Raw genomic sequence first — 16,359 nt, 5'->3', positions numbered from 1 at the left:
TTCATCTAGGGTGGCTGAGCAGGCTGCCACAATACTTACAGATCTCAATACCTCTCACAGGCGCACAGGTGTATCTCCACAAGCTCGTCAGCTCAATGGCTCAAGGGAGCCTTTTCAAACCGGAAGGGATGAGAGCGCACTGCTGACCTCCCAGCACAGTTCGCCCCTTAGCATTATGGTAAATGTAGTTTGTAGTGCATGCTTACTTGGTATTTTGCTAGAGTATTCCCCCAAAGTTTGTGCAGGTTAGTGCTGTACATCTCTAGACACATGTGTTTCTGGATTATATCCTTCATCAGTAGAGATAAACAAAAAATGATTTTATCCTTCATCAGTAGAGATAAACAAAAAACGATTTTCATCTGGGGTAGCTGAGCAGGCTGCCACATCTTACAGGTCTCAGTACCTCTCACAGGAACATGTGTCTAGAGATATACAGCAATGTCTGCACCAACTTTGGTGAAAAACTCCAGCTATTTTTGAAGTAAGTTTGAACTGTGTACTGCATTTACTAGGATGCAAAGGGACGAACTGTGCTGGGACTGTGAGGCAGTGTGCTCCCAACCCCCATTCTGTTTAAAAGGCTCCCTTGAGCCAGCAAGCTGATGAGCTTTGGAGATGCACCTGTGTGCCTGTGAGAGGTACTGTGACCTGAGAGGAACTCAGCAGCATTTCCAGCAACCCCAGATGATTTTTCTTTGCTCTCTAAAACTGCTCCTCTCTACTGATGAAGGGCTCAACCCAGAAACACGTGTCTAGAGATATACAGCAATGTCTGCACCAACTTTGGTGAAAAACTCCAGCTATTTTTTAAATAAGTTTGAACTGTGTACTGCATTTACCAGGATGCAAAGGGGCAAACTGTGCTGGTACTGTGAGGCAGTGTGCTCCCAACCCCCATTCTGTTTAAAAGGCTCCCTTGAGCCAGCAAGCTGACAAGCTTTGAAGATGCACCTGTGTGCCTGTGAGTGGTACTGTGACCTGAGAGGAACTCGGCAGCATTTCCAGCAACCCCAGATGATTTGTCTTTGCTCTCTAAAACCTGTGATCTCTACTGATGAAGGGCTTAACCCAGAAACATGTGTCTAGAGCTATACAACAATGCATGCACCAACTTTGGTGAAAAACTCCAGCTATTTTTGAAGTAAGTTTGGACTGTGTACTCCATTTACCAGGAAGCAAAGGGGCGAACTGTGCTGGTACTGTGAGGCAGTGGGCTCCCAACCCCCATTCTGTTTAAAAGGCTCCATTGAGCCAGCAAGCTGATGAGCTTTGAAGATGCACCTGTGTGCCTGTGAGTGGTACTGTGACCTGAGAGGAACTCTGCAGCATTTCCAGCAACACCAGATGATTTTTCTTTGCTCTCTAAAACCTGTGCTCTCTACTGATGAAGTGCTCAACCCAGAAACACGTGTCTAGAGATATACAGCAATGCCTGCACCAACTTTGGTGAAAAACTCCAGCTATTTTTGAAGTAAGTTCGGACTGTGTACTCCATTTACCAGGATGCAAAGAGGCGAACTGTGCTGGTACTGTGAGGCAGTGGGCTCCCAACCCCATTCTACTTAAAAGGCCCCCTTGAGCTAGCAAGCTGACGAGCTTTGGAGATGCACCTGTGTGCCTGTGAGTGGTACTGTGACCTGAGAGGAACTTGACAGCGTTTCCAGCTACCTCAAATGATTTTTCTTTGCTCTCTAAAACTGCTGCTCTCTACTGATGAAGGGCTCAAACCAGAAACACGTGTCTATAGATATACAACAATGTCTGCACCAACTTTGGTGAAAAACTCCAGCTATTTTTGAAGTAAGTTTGAACAGTGTACTGCATTTACCAGGATGCAAAGGGGCGAACATTGCTGGGACTGTGAGGCAGTGTGCTCCCAACCCCCATGTAGTGTAAAATGGGTAGCAACTTTACATAAGCCCCGACAGGGATTACTTACTACCACCAGAGAGCAGACGTCTCTCTAGCAACACTGGTCCCAACTATACATGGAGCCTCAAACTTTGCTCACCAGGATACACTTGCCAAGATCCCTCTTTGACCTCACTACTCACTTCTCATCTTCCTCAAAAGATGCTCTGGTTTTGCCAGGCAGGCAAGCTTCTATGAGATCTCCTCTTCCTCACAGAGGCAATTGCTTGACATGGGAGACCGTGTTCCCCAGTCCTCATTCCAACAGCAAAGCTTTTTGGGGATCTTCCCTCTCCTGCTGAGACTGAGCTATCGAACACAGCATACAGCACAGGCTCCCACATTTATAGTCCAAGTCCAGACCATATTTGAATTAGTTGATTCCCCAAGGCCCACAGTATTGCACAGCACTCCTTAATAGCTGCCCAGTTCTTCTCCTTGGGTAGTAATCCCCTGCTAAAAAAGATCACTGGATACTCCCTACCCTTATCATTCAGTTGCCTCACCTCATGCAAGTGAGTATTCCATGCCTTTGCCACTGGCTCCCGAACCTGTATATTTGGTACCAGGGAGAAGTTCCTTGGTTTGAGATGCTTCCTCTCAACCATAGACCTGAAAGCCCCAGTATTCCTCAAGGCAGCTCCCTTCCTCCCATTGATACTGAGTTTCTCCACAAACCCCATTGTATTAGGATGCATTTGCCTTAGAGCATCTAGATCTCTCTTCTAAATGTCCATAGCCACTATGTTGAGCTCAAAACACATACACACTAGTTATCCCGGGTGCCACTGGTACAGGGTCTTCCACCTGACAGGCTCTATTGTAGTATTTCAACTGGTGGCACCTAGAACAAGTTACTGCCCTGGACTTGGAAGTACCGTTCTGTACTTTGGTCCCATCGTTCTGCGGACTGGAAACACCATGACCCTTCGAATTCTGCTACCCTCCCTGAGTTTCATGGAAAGTGCCCTGGCTCCTACCTTTTGGTTTGAACCAATCTGGGAAGCGTTCCACTCCCCTTTTTGTTTAGAACCATGCCGCTCTAACCCCTAGTGAATCACACGGGCGAACCACTTGTCAGCCAAAACAGCAAGTTTCTCTAGATCCCTCTCTCTCAGGTCTAAGCAGCATTGCCTGAGAAGGGTAGATCACTCCTCATTGATTCACCACTGGCTGGTTAAGGGAAGAAAAGTCCTTGACATCCACCCTCTCACCAACTCCTTTAAATTCTGCAATACACCATGAATCCATGTTTCAAATGGAACACCACCTGTTCTCTTTCATTCCTGAAACCTCTGAAAGTGCTGAGCTGGCTGCAACGCAAACCATCAAATCAGACCTTCTTTTATCCACTTGGAGACCATTTGGTCTGCCACAGGCATCCTTCCAGTGATGGCTGTCCCTTTCAAAGGTAAGCATCACATTACATTAAGCCAGCTGCTTTCAACACCTCATTCAAGGCATGCACCTTACAAGATAATTCAAAAATCCATTGCAAGATATCCTGGCCTTCCACATCTACATGGATAATCTATCTTTGAATATTGACCAATATCTGGCCTCAAACATGGAGCTGCATCTACTGCCACTCTAATCTCCTCCTTCTCAAGGGCAATCCATTCCCTCTCCAGTTCCCTTTTCCTTTCCTTTGGCCTCTCCAAGTGCTCTCTTAATTTCTTCTCCCACTCTCAATTTCTCTTCCCAGGCCCATTCCTTCTGTATCTCCCTCCTCTTCCCCTCTTGTTCCTGGCAAGCTAATGTCAGGTTTTCCTGCTCAAACCCCATGGCCTTTGCCTTCTGCTCACCTTTAGCTTTATGGAGAGCCTTCTGGGAGAAAAGGGTCTCCATAAGGCTCAACCTACCGAAAGGATTTACTTCTGGAATTTGTGATAGTGGTACCTTAGAAATTAGAGATTGTGTGTCCACTGCAGGATTCTGGAAATTAACAGGGAAGTGGATTGGGTAAACTCTGGAAAGTGCATTAAGGGACTGTTCAGCCTGGCCCTCTCAGCCCTCCTATTTTCTTAATGTCGTCTTTGTCGCCCTTAGTGCTAAAATGCTTGTGCTCTTTCCATAAATCATGGTAAAATTGGCTTTTACCCATTTGGCACATGTAATTTACTTAAAGGTGCCTAGTAGAGTAGCACTACGTGTACCCAGGGCCTGTAAATTAAAATGTTACTAGTGGGCCTGCAACACCTAATGTACCACCCACTTAAGCAGTCCTTCAAAACTTAACCCAGGTCTGCCATTGCAGCCTGTGTTCAGTTTTAAACTACCAATTAGACTCCCTGAATAATCTCTTTGCCAGGCCTATACTTTCCATGTAAGTCATCCCTAAGGTGTGCCCTAGACAGCCCCTAGGGCAGGGCTGCAATGAATTTCAAAAGTTGGATATGTAGGTTTTACAGATCCTGATAGTCAAAACACTTTTCACAGATTTGTTTTTTACTACAGTAATTTATCCGGCTCCCAGAGGATTACATTGGGTTACCTTATTACATTTAATTAGTGACAACGTTTGTTTGGGAACTGGAAGAAATTTCATGTTTAGTCTCAAACAAATTGTAATTTAAAATCCTCTTTAATTGTAAGGTTAGATATTAAGTTACAATTCTGAAAATGACACTTTTAGAAAGTTGCTTTTTTTGTCCTAACCATTTGTGCTTTCTGCCAGTCCTGGGTCACATGACTGTGAATGTCTCTGCAGTTGGGGTTTGTGTATTCCTTCAAGGCAGTAACACAAAGGGACTAGATGTGGGCAGGGTGGACCATCCTGCCATGATGGCTGGGGGCAGAGCTCTGTCTGGCCCCACTTACACTTCACAGGGCTTTCATCCAGCACACACAAAAGAACCTGACCCTAGTGTTATCCAGGACTTCTTTGATCATCGAAAGGGAAAGGAATGGAATTTCCAGAACCAGATCGGGCAGTAGTATAGGGAAACCCTCCACTTCAAAGGCTGGCACAAGATATAAATATTGGGCTTGCAGGCTTGCTCATCCGTACACTCCTGGAACTGTGGACATTGTAGTCCCCTAGAGAACTGCTCTGCTGCTACCAGAGGACTGCCCTTTTACTTGAGGTCTTAGAAAGACAACTGGACACAAAAAAAAGACACAAATCATTCTTTTGTAGAGGGATTCCCGTCTCTAAGGTAACCACATTCCCCTATTTGGGCGTATTGTTCGACCAGAAAGGATCGTGGGGCCCACAGATAAGAGCAAAGAGGCTGGCTGTAATTAGATCTTCATCAGCGCTCTTAGGTTTCGCTGGCAAGCTAGGAGCTAGGCCTATGGAAGCTCTTTTAAAAATCTATAAGAGTAAGCCTGTGGCTATTGCACTATATGGGTCCCCTTTGTGGGGGTATGTAAATCTTGACCCTATTCAGAGAGCAGAAAATAGATTTATTAGATCCCTGCTCTCTGTACCGCAGTCAACCCCAACTTTTTCTATTCACAAAGAGGTGGGCTTACCCTATCTGTCAGATACATTGAGCCTAGCCCCCCTGATCCTGTGGTTGAAAACGTGGTTGAATGAAGACCTTCCTTTAAACCATAAAATTCTACATGACGTCTTAGCGCTTGACAAATACAGCAGCATCCCATGGCTGGCGTATTTAGCCAAATCATTTACAGAATTGGGTCGTCCTGAACTTTTTTCATCCCCAGAGAAAATTAGGGTCCAGGACATAGACTATATAAAAAAGTCATTTAGGGAAAGGAAGGAAGCGCGCCGCGAGGCACACGAATTGCTGAAACCAGCAGTAAGGGCACATAGCCTTCTGGTTAGCGCATCCTCGCTTGCACCTTACCTTAGCTTCGTTACTTTCCCTTACCACAGGTTTTTATTAACTAAGTTTAGGTTTAACCTATTACATCTTTGTTTAGGTTCTTTTAAGAGCTGGCAGAAACCAGACTTAGCCCCTCCTTGTAGCTGCGACCATTTCTCCGTGCAGGATACAATGCATTTCGTCATGTTTTGTAGTTTGTACCATGAGCAGAGGAAAAAATATTTGCTGCCAATTTTGAAAGAAGCCGGCTTCACACAGGTGCGCCCGGCGTTGCTCTTTCTACAACTTATGTCAAACCCTCGCATTACCTTCTGCACTGCTAACTTTTTGGTGGCCGCTGCAAGGGCGAAAGCTGCCGGCCAAAATTCGCCTTAAAACCAATGGTCTTACAATGTTCCTTTCGATATGAAATGCAAATCTATTTTTAATTATGTATATAGCTTTTCTAAATGTGCAGCATGGCTGCTGCTTTTAAGACAATTTAGGAATATGTATTTTATGTGATGTTTTTATTGTGTTTGTTTCTTTGTATGACTTGGAAAAAGTCGAATAAAGATATTCTGACTGACTGACTGACTGACTGACTGACAACTGGACCTGCTCCCTTTATCCCATGCTAACCTGAGTGACTCAAAGAGTCAGTTGACAGAACTCCTGTCTGTGATACAGGGACACAACAAACTACAGAGACCTCCCTGCAACATCCCAGCAGTTCTGCTGCACTGGACCTGCCTGGACCTGCTACCTGGTCCTATCTCAGCCATTTTGGCCTCTGCTAGAGTGTGTTCTTGATCCCAAGAGGTGTCCCCAGGACCTGGGCCCTTGGCTATCATCAATTGAGCTCTTCCTATCCATGAAGGTGAAATCCTAAAATTTTGGGCTCTTTGTAACCAGGAAATGGCCTGTTAGTGCCAAGATCTGCTGTGCATGACTGCCAATGCAAAGCTCCAGTGAACCCGATTCTTTGCGCTACAGCAACAGTCAGCTGTGTGTTTTCATATTCACTAGAAAATTGTGTTGCACTAAAAACCATCTTGCCGCACAGAGCAGCGTATTCCTTCTCCTATGTGTGCTGCAGAATTCAGCACACATGTGGCATTATGTGTACTTGTTTATATGGGCTGGCACACAGCGCCTCAGGAGCGTCACAAAATATGCCCCAAAGTGTTTCCATTCAGTGCCAGGTAGTACTATGGCGCCCCCTGTCAGACCTTTTGGGTTTGTCAATGCGTGTTCTGAATTAGAGCTGCATACTATACACTTTGCCTCTAAGCGAAGCCTGACTGCTTTGTGCCATGCACGGGTCAAGCACAGGTTAATTTAGTGACTTTTGTGCTTCACCCTGTCAAGGATTGTGGTTGTTGCCTGAGTGGGCTTCCATCCCCCTCATCCTATACCAAGAATTCTTACACAGATCACTTGTATGTCGCAAAGGTGTGAGCTCTATACCGCGATCTGAGTCAATGTGTGTTTTCCACCCAGAGTAGTGCAAGCTGCCCCACAGACGGCGTTGGCGCATATCGGAACAGAGTAAGGCTAGCAAGGATAGTAGCCATTAATAGTACAGCAGGTGCAGTGGCACCGGGGCCCATGGGTTTTAGAGGTCAACTGCCCACGCTTTTAGTTGTTTTATTTACAACTGACCCAGAGGATGGATGTTGGTGGATCATTTTACTTGCTTTCTTTAGACCCATGATGACACCATTGCTGCGCCACAAGGAGTAGCAAAGGTTGGCCCATTTTCCATTCGTCAAGTAAAATATACTTGCTCCCACCTCGGTGCGACATAAACCTAGATTTACGCTAAATGCACGTGCTCTCTTATCCTCCCATCTTTTTGCGCTCTGCATTAGTTTGAAGGGACAAGGCGTGTTTTTAGTTACATGTTTAGATAATTATAAAGTCTTTGTAAGCACCCCTTAATCCTGTAAACGTTATGTCCCGGACATAAAGATACACTTTTAATCTTTCACGGTTATCTGCCCTGCTGCTCCGCACAAGCTGCTCCAACTGAGTGTCAAAGAGACTTAGAGCAAGAACTCCCAATAAGACCGACCTGCATAATGTCCTCTCCCAGCTCTAACGAGGAGTGCTGAGCTTATCGCCTGCACAGCTCTCTTCTGCTCCAACACGGCGTTTGCATCTCAACAGCAGACATGGCTTATTTGGGAAACGTAACCCTCCCTTGCTTTAGTTGCTTATTTTATAGAACTTAATAAGGCACCTTGCAAATACGTGTTACCTACAGTAGGCAAAACATGGACACAAATTGAGAAACATGAGCAAAATATCAATGCCCGGACAAAGGTGGACTGAAATTCCAGTCTCAAATGCCTTAAAAATTGAAATTAATGTCAATGCTAGACTTGTTCGGTGCCTGTGGTGAGGGATCACTTGTAGCGAAGTCTATAGTAAAGTTCAACCACGTTTCTGGATTACAGGTAAATCGCTTTTTTGGTGAAAACAGGTTTTCACAATTTGTTTGCAAAGTGCACCCAATACGTGGGTTTGCTCCGGTGATTGTCGGACATCCACGCCTCATTGTAGGAGGATTTAACATGAAGTACCAGTGAAAATGTGATTCCCATGTAAGCGGGTCGTAGTAGAAGGAATTTAAAAATGGAACAACGTAGGGCCATTGGAGATGTAAAAGTGACAGAAATTACTCTGCCGGATAAAACAGTCTCTGGATAACACCTACAGTATAGTTTGCCACTGCGGAGCTTGCCTTTCCGTAGATTCTGCAGACAAAAGTGACTGATTGATCAGATGACGATTATTTGATGGATTGAGATATACAGTGCCCCAAATGCGGCTCAGGAGATATAAGGCGTGATAATATTAACGAAAAGTAAACAGAAAAAAAGCTAAATAAACCTAAAGTAGAATATTGTGTGTTTTGGGGGTAGTTAGGTAAGTTTGAGTCCGTATGCATGGCCTAAGAAGTCTGTTTTTGGCATTTTTCTCAGTATCAGAACGTCATTGTTATGGCAGAGGTAGAGCTGATGAGCTCCATAAACAACAGTATTGTACTTGTAGGAATCTACACCCTATATGCTTGTTTGTACGTCACCAAACGCATGTATGATCTGCTTACTTAGGGCCCGATTTAAGGTTTGGCGGATGAAGTAAAGCCAGTAAGGGCGGCAGCAACGTGCAGCTCCACCATGTGGGCGGAGGAGCATCGTCCCACTGCCTTCTCGCAGTGCCAGAAGCAGAAACATAAAATGGCATCATGAATACCGTTTTATATTTCTGCTTCTCGCACTGCGAGAAAGCATAAGTGTTTGGTTGAGGGAGGGCGGGTGGGTGGGCGGTCCTGCTGCAGGGCAGGGGAGGAGTGGCTTGCCCACTATAGTGGGCGCTGACTGTTTGATCGGCCCCAGGGCCAACCAAACCAGTCATACGCATTCTCTGTTTTCTCCATGTAGGTAGCCTACATGTAGAAAACGTATAACAGAGGGGGTTCACCCAATTATAGTCACTGGGACCTGGGTAGTAACAGTGTTGAGAGAAAGGGGTCCCATTGGCGGACATTCAATTCATAGACATAAATACAATTAAAGAAACCATAAATGAGAGATAAGCTTACAATGTATTTATTCACAATGTAAGCGCGTATTCAATATCATAACATAGAATGAACAATTATAAACTGTGCAGTGCCCCAGGGGAAGGGGGGGAGTGATGAGGTGAGGATGGTGTGAATTTAAGGAATGGTGACTGTAAAACACACCCAACTGGTGTAACCACGTTTGTATATCAATTTAAATATAAACCAAACTCGACCAAAGGTTCAGTATATAATTTGATTCATTTCATACTCCACATAAACAACAATGTGTATCAATCATGGGGTGAAGCTGAAGAACAAAGAACAGATGTCGACGTTTCGACCCTCTCAGATTGCAGGATTAGTAGTACCCTTGCTGTGGGGTCTTCATCAGGATGGGATGGGGGCAGGAGACCAGATTGGTTGTAGCTCGTCGTCAGTTTGATGGAAAACAGGGTAGGATAACTCGGGAGATGTTTGAACATCAAATCATGCCAATCACAACGCTGCAGTGTTGTGATTGGCTTAGGGGAGGAGAGGGAGGCTGACTGCTTCCTGGGACCTGGAGGGACATGTTTTGGGACCGTACTAGGCAGGCGAGGTACGTTTTTTAAAATTTATATGAGCCACCCCCCTCACAAAACCCCCTCCCCGTGCGAACCTGCAAGTCATGCTGGCCATGACTAGTGGCTGACAAATTTATGTCCGCCACCCTGCCTGTACACTTCTGCCAAATTGAGAGTTCACTGCTGAGACACTGATTAAATGTATGGATTTGTATGAACTGTCATCACAGCGGTTCAAATAAGGCCGATTATAAGTTTGGCATTCGCCTGTGTGACAAAGTCATTCTTTTTGCCCTGTTCACCCCCATTTATTTGACTGATGATAGTGGTAACTGACTCTGGCTGTGCCCTGGGCTCTGCTAAACAGGCCCATGGCCGATGCTGTGATTAAAAACGTATATGGTAATTACGTATAATTACAATTGGCAATGACAGGTCCTGTAAGTCCCTAGTATATAGCAGGTCAAGGGAGTTTAGAGGCCCAGCATATTTCCTTCACTTGCACATGTGCATTGCCGTATGCCTGCTATCATTGCAGCTTTTCTTTGCAGACGGTCTTTAATAAGTAAATTATATGCAAATTCAACTTGCTGGTATGGGCACTTTAAAGTGATAATCTACCTTATTTTTTACATATTAGGCACACTCAAGGTCTCTCCTAGGTGTTCCAGGGTTGGGGGGCATGTAACTGTAAGCAGAGATCTTAAAAAAGATCTTTTAAATTCTCTGGTGAGGGAAAAACTGTTCATTTTATTTTTGTCCATTGTGGATACATAGCTCCATAGGCTAACATTGCAATATTTTATTTAAGTATAACATTTGGTTGGAAAGGAGTAAAATATTATTAAAGGACTTAAAAGATTGCTATTGGTAAGTTCAACAACTTGCCACTGTTGAAGTTACCATAAATAGTACAGAAAATAAGTAATAAGAATTTCTTTGCTGTGAGACAAAATCCAGTCTTCTAGCAGCCTCTCCTGATTGGCCACCTCAAACAGGCTTAGCCAGGTTCATTTGATTAAGTGATAAGTGGCCTGGCTGGAGCAGAGGTTATCTGATGGTGGGTGTTCTGCAGCTGCAAAGACCAGGCCAGGCAAGGGGATAGGTCATAAAACATGAAAGAAATAGAGCAGAACAGTAAGGAAAGGCAGACAGGATCACCCCTCTTCATGTCAGATGGCAAGGTCAAGAATGGAATTTGCAAGCGTATGGAGTATGAGGGTTCAGGTAAATGAGCCACGTCAGTAGGTTGGTTTACCCAGCTCTTACTCCTCTGGAGAGAAATCATCCATGTTGGATTTTGGAAGTGCGGTGCTTTGTGTGACAAGAAGATGCCACACTTTGGAGGAAGCTATCTTGCTTTTGGGTGGCACCCTGCACCACATTGGACGGGAGACAGCCATGACAACGCAGGCTTTGCCACGCGCTGCCATCACAACGCAAGTCGTTACAACGACTTGCGCTGGAGGGCGCTCTTGGTAAAGGAATAGTTTTATTTTCTATTCCAACACCTTCCCTACTGTTACCTGGGCTGGAGTTGGAATAGAAAATTAAACTATTCCACAATCCAGTGCCTACAGTGCAAGTCGTTGTAACAGTTCAGAAGTTCTTTTGTGAAACAGCTCCATGAGGGGACTGTCCCCACGTCAAGAGTCAAGCCAACTACCTTCCACCGCGATCTGGACAGGATCTGGACAGGATTTCAGGGTCATCCAGCTGAAAGCTCCAGACTTCCAGAATTTCACCCTTTCTTTGCAGAAAGTTAGGCCGCCAAACCCTAACCAAATCCGTCCTGCTGTGGAGGGTCGATCGGCCTCAGAAGAAAAAGCTCCAGAAAAGATTCTAAGTGTGAAGCTAAAATTTTGCCCGCAGCCTCCCGCTTGTTGTATCCGACCAGGGCTCCATCATGTTGAGCCTCAAACTTCGACTTTGTCCAGGTCAAGCACGATCAGATACCCAGGTTGATCTTTTTAGGCACTACAAAGTTATTCATCTTTAATGATTTATATATCTGGTTCCCTACACTGGATTTAAGTTATTTTGGTGTAATTTTAAAGATACAAATATTTCCTATTCTCACAAATTGGTGTGGGATTTTTATACTCAGTTGTGTGTTTCTTATTTAATGTATTTGTGTTTTTGAATACTTTAAATGCCTGTCCCCTGAGTTTATCCAGCATGCTTGCAGCCAGCTACTGAGAGTTGAGCCAGGGCCTAATATTTTGAGACCTTGTCTGCACCTTATGAGGAGTGGGTGGCCTTGTTTCTAGTGGTAGGTGCATACCTACCTACTAGTAATCCATCCTCCCACAGCCTCTCATTGGTGAGGGATGCTTTTAACATTTTTTTGAAAATTTTATATTTTTCAAAAAGAAACTCCTATACCAGGAGTTACTTTTAAAAAAATGCTATGCCTCCGCACTATGAGAGTTTTTTTCATTTTTTACTGTGTCTCAAAAAACATGGTGGTGACTGACAGCAAATGAATAACAGTCAACAACCCCATAAAAATTCAGTAAAGAGATCTGATTGATTACCGTGGGTAACCCGTCAGAAGAGTGTGTTGGCGAATGAGCCAGAATATAGGCTATGTCATCGATATACTGTTGGTCTTCCAAGCCCTTAATCGGTCAAGTAGACTGAGAGTTTGTTGGAGAGGTTAATCTGTCACCCCTGTGATGGAGTACCATCTCTGTCTCACTCTATAGTAGCCCATTGCCCTTTACACTCTGATTTACATAGTTGCGTTTTCTCTTTTTACTTCGCTAAAGTACATTTGTATGGCGCTTATAGGTATTGTTATGGCATCTTGGTACATTCTCTATCAGGGTGACCATTTCTACGATCTGGGAAGGCCATCAATTAATCTCCAGGACCATTGTTTGACATTGTCTGTTTTTTGCTAGTGTTCGTTCTTGTGGTTAAGAGAGTTTGTAGTATTTAGATTTAGAATGGTTTGTGTGATGTAGAATGAAAATAAAGTAGGTTTAAACTGAGAAAATCTTTGTGGTCCGTTATGTGTATAGGTGCATGTGCCAAGGACTTTCCATTTTTTTGGGTGAATGCAGTCAATCCATTGTGCTTTGCTCAGCTAAAGTGTAGTGCTTTTTAAGTCGAGCCTGGGCAGTGCATGTGCATGTGCTGCTCTGCAAGGCATTCTGTATTGTAGTATGGGCTTGAAGCTCTGCCCACTCCCCACCCATATTTTTCATTGGCCTGTGTGATTGTCCGTTGAAAACTAGGGCTTTTCATTGGTCAGTAGGCTTAGTAGTCCCTCCTTAGTAGTGCCTTTTCTGCATTTGTAACCACACATGAGGATTGCACCGTTTATTTGTGTTTTACTAAGTGTGTTTTATTTAGTCTGTGAGCACTATTTTCTTGAATGATTTCTCCTATTGCAGGCACAACATACTTTCCTGCAATGGTGTCCTCTTTAATTACCTTTTCATTGAGCAACCATGCGCCTTTCTTTATTTTGCACAGCGAGGTACCCCTGCATGCGCTATGCTGCTTCAGTGCCTGCCACCTCACTATATACTTTTTAATTCCTTGCTTTATGCCACCGCGTGCCCGAAATGAACCCTGCACAATGTCTTTGAATTATGTTGCCTCTCTCATTCAAGGCCGACTGCACAAAGCTCACTCCTTGGGCTATAGCTTCCTCCTCTACCTTCTGCTTGTTTCAATTATGGTGTCAAATGCATATATCTTTATATGCGGCTAGCCGTATTTACCTCAAAGTATTTTTTAGGTCTCGCCTAGGCAGCGCTGGCGCTGTCTCGTTGAGACGTGCAGTATATACTATTGGTGAGAAGCTTTGTTTAAGCTCCGCCCACTCTCTGCCCATCTTTAGGATTGGCTTGCATCCTAAATGCTGCATTCTGATTGGTTTTTGGCTTGGTAGCCCTCCCCACGATGGCCATGTCAATATTTGTGTCCCTCCATGGCTATCAGCACCTTTACTGCACAGACTACTTTCTTCCCGTCCCTCCTCCTCTCTCCCGCAGTCAGTGACTTCTTGGCAGCACCCCCGCTCTTTTCCAAGGACTACCGGTGGTGCTCGTGCCCGCCCAAACCTTCAACGGTAGCGGCAGTACTATCCCTACGGTCTCCCCCACCCCATCTCATTTAGGTGTTTGTCGAAAGCGCAGCTGCCGGTGCCACTCTGAAACAACTCGCGAGCCGAAGAATAACACTTCCTACACACCAGTGTATGTCTGTATCAGGCATCACTGGGATGCGTGTAGCAGCAGGTCTCCCCCTGCGCAGGACTGAGCTTGTCGTGTGTACGAGCAGTTTGCATTGTTGTGTAACCGGAGCTGCTCTGTGGTGACTGCGTCACAGTGAAAACAGATCTGGTCTGAGGTAGCGCTCATGTGGGCGGCAGTTGTCAAGCAGCTGCTTTTAAGCTCCCACTGATTTCCTCCTCTATACCCAGCTGTCATTTCTCCTTCACCCTGCTCCCAGCCCTCCTTGCTACTTGTTGGGCTTGGTCCTTTTGGCAGGTTCACCCCGAAACTTTTTGCATTTGCCTAGCCTGTTTCTGTAATCTGGTGTTGGTGATTTTAGGCCTCTACTCACTTTTCCCTGTGGTCCAGTGTAAAGTGCGTGCGCTCTCTGTGTATGTGTGGTGAGAGTGGCCTACCCTCCCATAGGAATGCATTAGGGAATATGTGTGACCATGGTAGTTCCTGATGTGTGGGGAGTGCAGGGTCGAGTTTGGTATGTGCGAACCCGTGAGATTAAATGCTGCACGATGATGTGCGCAGATTTATTGTGTCTAGTGTGGAAGGACCACTTCTAGAAGTTGGCATTTCTGTGCAGTGAATGTGAATTGACTGTCTGGCTTGTGATTGGCTGGAGCTGGCTGGTGTGCCTGGCTCCAGGAGTCAGGATGGGTCTGCCCCGGTCGTGAATGGAGAGATCTGCATGTTGATGGCAGGGAGGAGTGCACCTGGGACCTGAATAGGGCTGTGCTTTCCCTACACAATGCTGGCTCCAACCCCTGCGGTGTGTTCGATGGCCCTAGCCTGGCCAGTGAAAGGGAGTGCCCCTGAACCAGCTGTAGCTGGTTCTCCCATTGCCTGCACGTGGGAAAACAAAGGATTTTTGGGTATAAAAGAAGGGCTGTGACCCCATGAAAGTGCTCTTGATCCTACTCGAATCTACCAGGGGCGTGTTGCTGCTGGGGCCCAGGGGAAGGCTTGCCTCCCTGGGCCCTGCCCAGCCCCTGGATGCCTGATGAACCTTGTTGCTGACCCTTTTTTTATTCTTTAGGGGTCATTTCTTAGGGGGCTTGGTGGTCTCCGTGCCCCCTTAGCGCCTGGGAAGCGCTCTATCCTAATTTGCCCTTTTATTGGGGGCACCTAGCTCCTCTTGGCTGCATTTACGAGCAGCGTGGGTGCCTACCCCGCTCATTTTGCTATTTACAAGCAGGTGCCTACCCTGTATTATGCCCGTGTTTTTATATTTTAATATTAGCAGGTGCCCACCCTGCATTGGCTGCTGTGCTGATGTTTATTTAAATTGCGCGGGTGCCCACCCCACGACTTTGCCCATGTTCCTATTTTTAATTGTATTACGGGAGAACCCGTATTCAGCCCTGATGAAATCACTGCTATCGGCCCGGGCCGGAAGTCAGCATCATGCCTGTCATGGGGCGGGACTTCTGCTTTCGACAGGAAGCCCACGCCCATGGAGTTGCCTGCAAGAGAAGTGTGTCTGAGGTCAGCGGAGCTTTCATGCGGAAGAGAGAGCCCCGCCTTTTGCCCGCCGCCGGCACCAGAATCAACGAGGAGAGAGGAGGTCAGCGTCTGCCAAGCAGGGCTCCCGTGTTCCAGTGAGAGCCCTGCGTGTGAAGAGTGCAGCGTAGACTGCGGGGCTCCCAAGTCCAGAGGGAGAGCCCCTCATGTTGTGCAGAGTTTATTCGGCCACCCGGAGCCTTGCGGGCTCCACCATGAAGTCCCGGTTCCATAAGGGGGACCGGGTGAAGCACAGATGTAGGAGTCCTGCCAGTGCTGGTGAGTGGGGGGCTCGAGAGGGGTCCGTGCTTTTCCTGTACTGAGGAGAGTTCCCTGAGCAGACCCGCCATTGCTGGCCGCCCCACGAGGCCCCATTTGTTTTAAAGTCCCTGTGTGGGGGCTTGAGGGAACCATATGGTTACCGCTGCAGCATTGGGGGTCACGTGTATTCTTTGTTATTGGCCTCATGATTGCAGAACCAGATGGCTCCAACGAGGCTGGCTGGTGATGTTGAAAGAGCCCGTGCGTGGCTCTAGCGATGGGCTAACCAGAGGGAGGGACCCCAGTGGGGGTCCCCCAGGCACAGTGGTGCCAGTTCATTATGGGCAGGTGTATTTAGAGAGCCAGATTGTTCCAACACTCGCCCTTGGGGCATAATTGCTTTCCTGAGCCCCGTGGCTCCCACATTTGGGGGGCATGTTTCTGTCTGGAGCCTAGGTGGCTCCAACGTGTGATGCAGGTGGTTCTGAGGGCCAGTTAGAGCCCATGCCACATTGTTGCTTTCCCAGCTG

This window comes from Lissotriton helveticus, chromosome 3_1 (assembly GCF_964261635.1).
Source record: "Lissotriton helveticus chromosome 3_1, aLisHel1.1, whole genome shotgun sequence".
NCBI lineage: Eukaryota > Metazoa > Chordata > Amphibia > Caudata > Salamandridae > Lissotriton > Lissotriton helveticus.
This window is presented reverse-complemented; position numbering follows the sequence as displayed.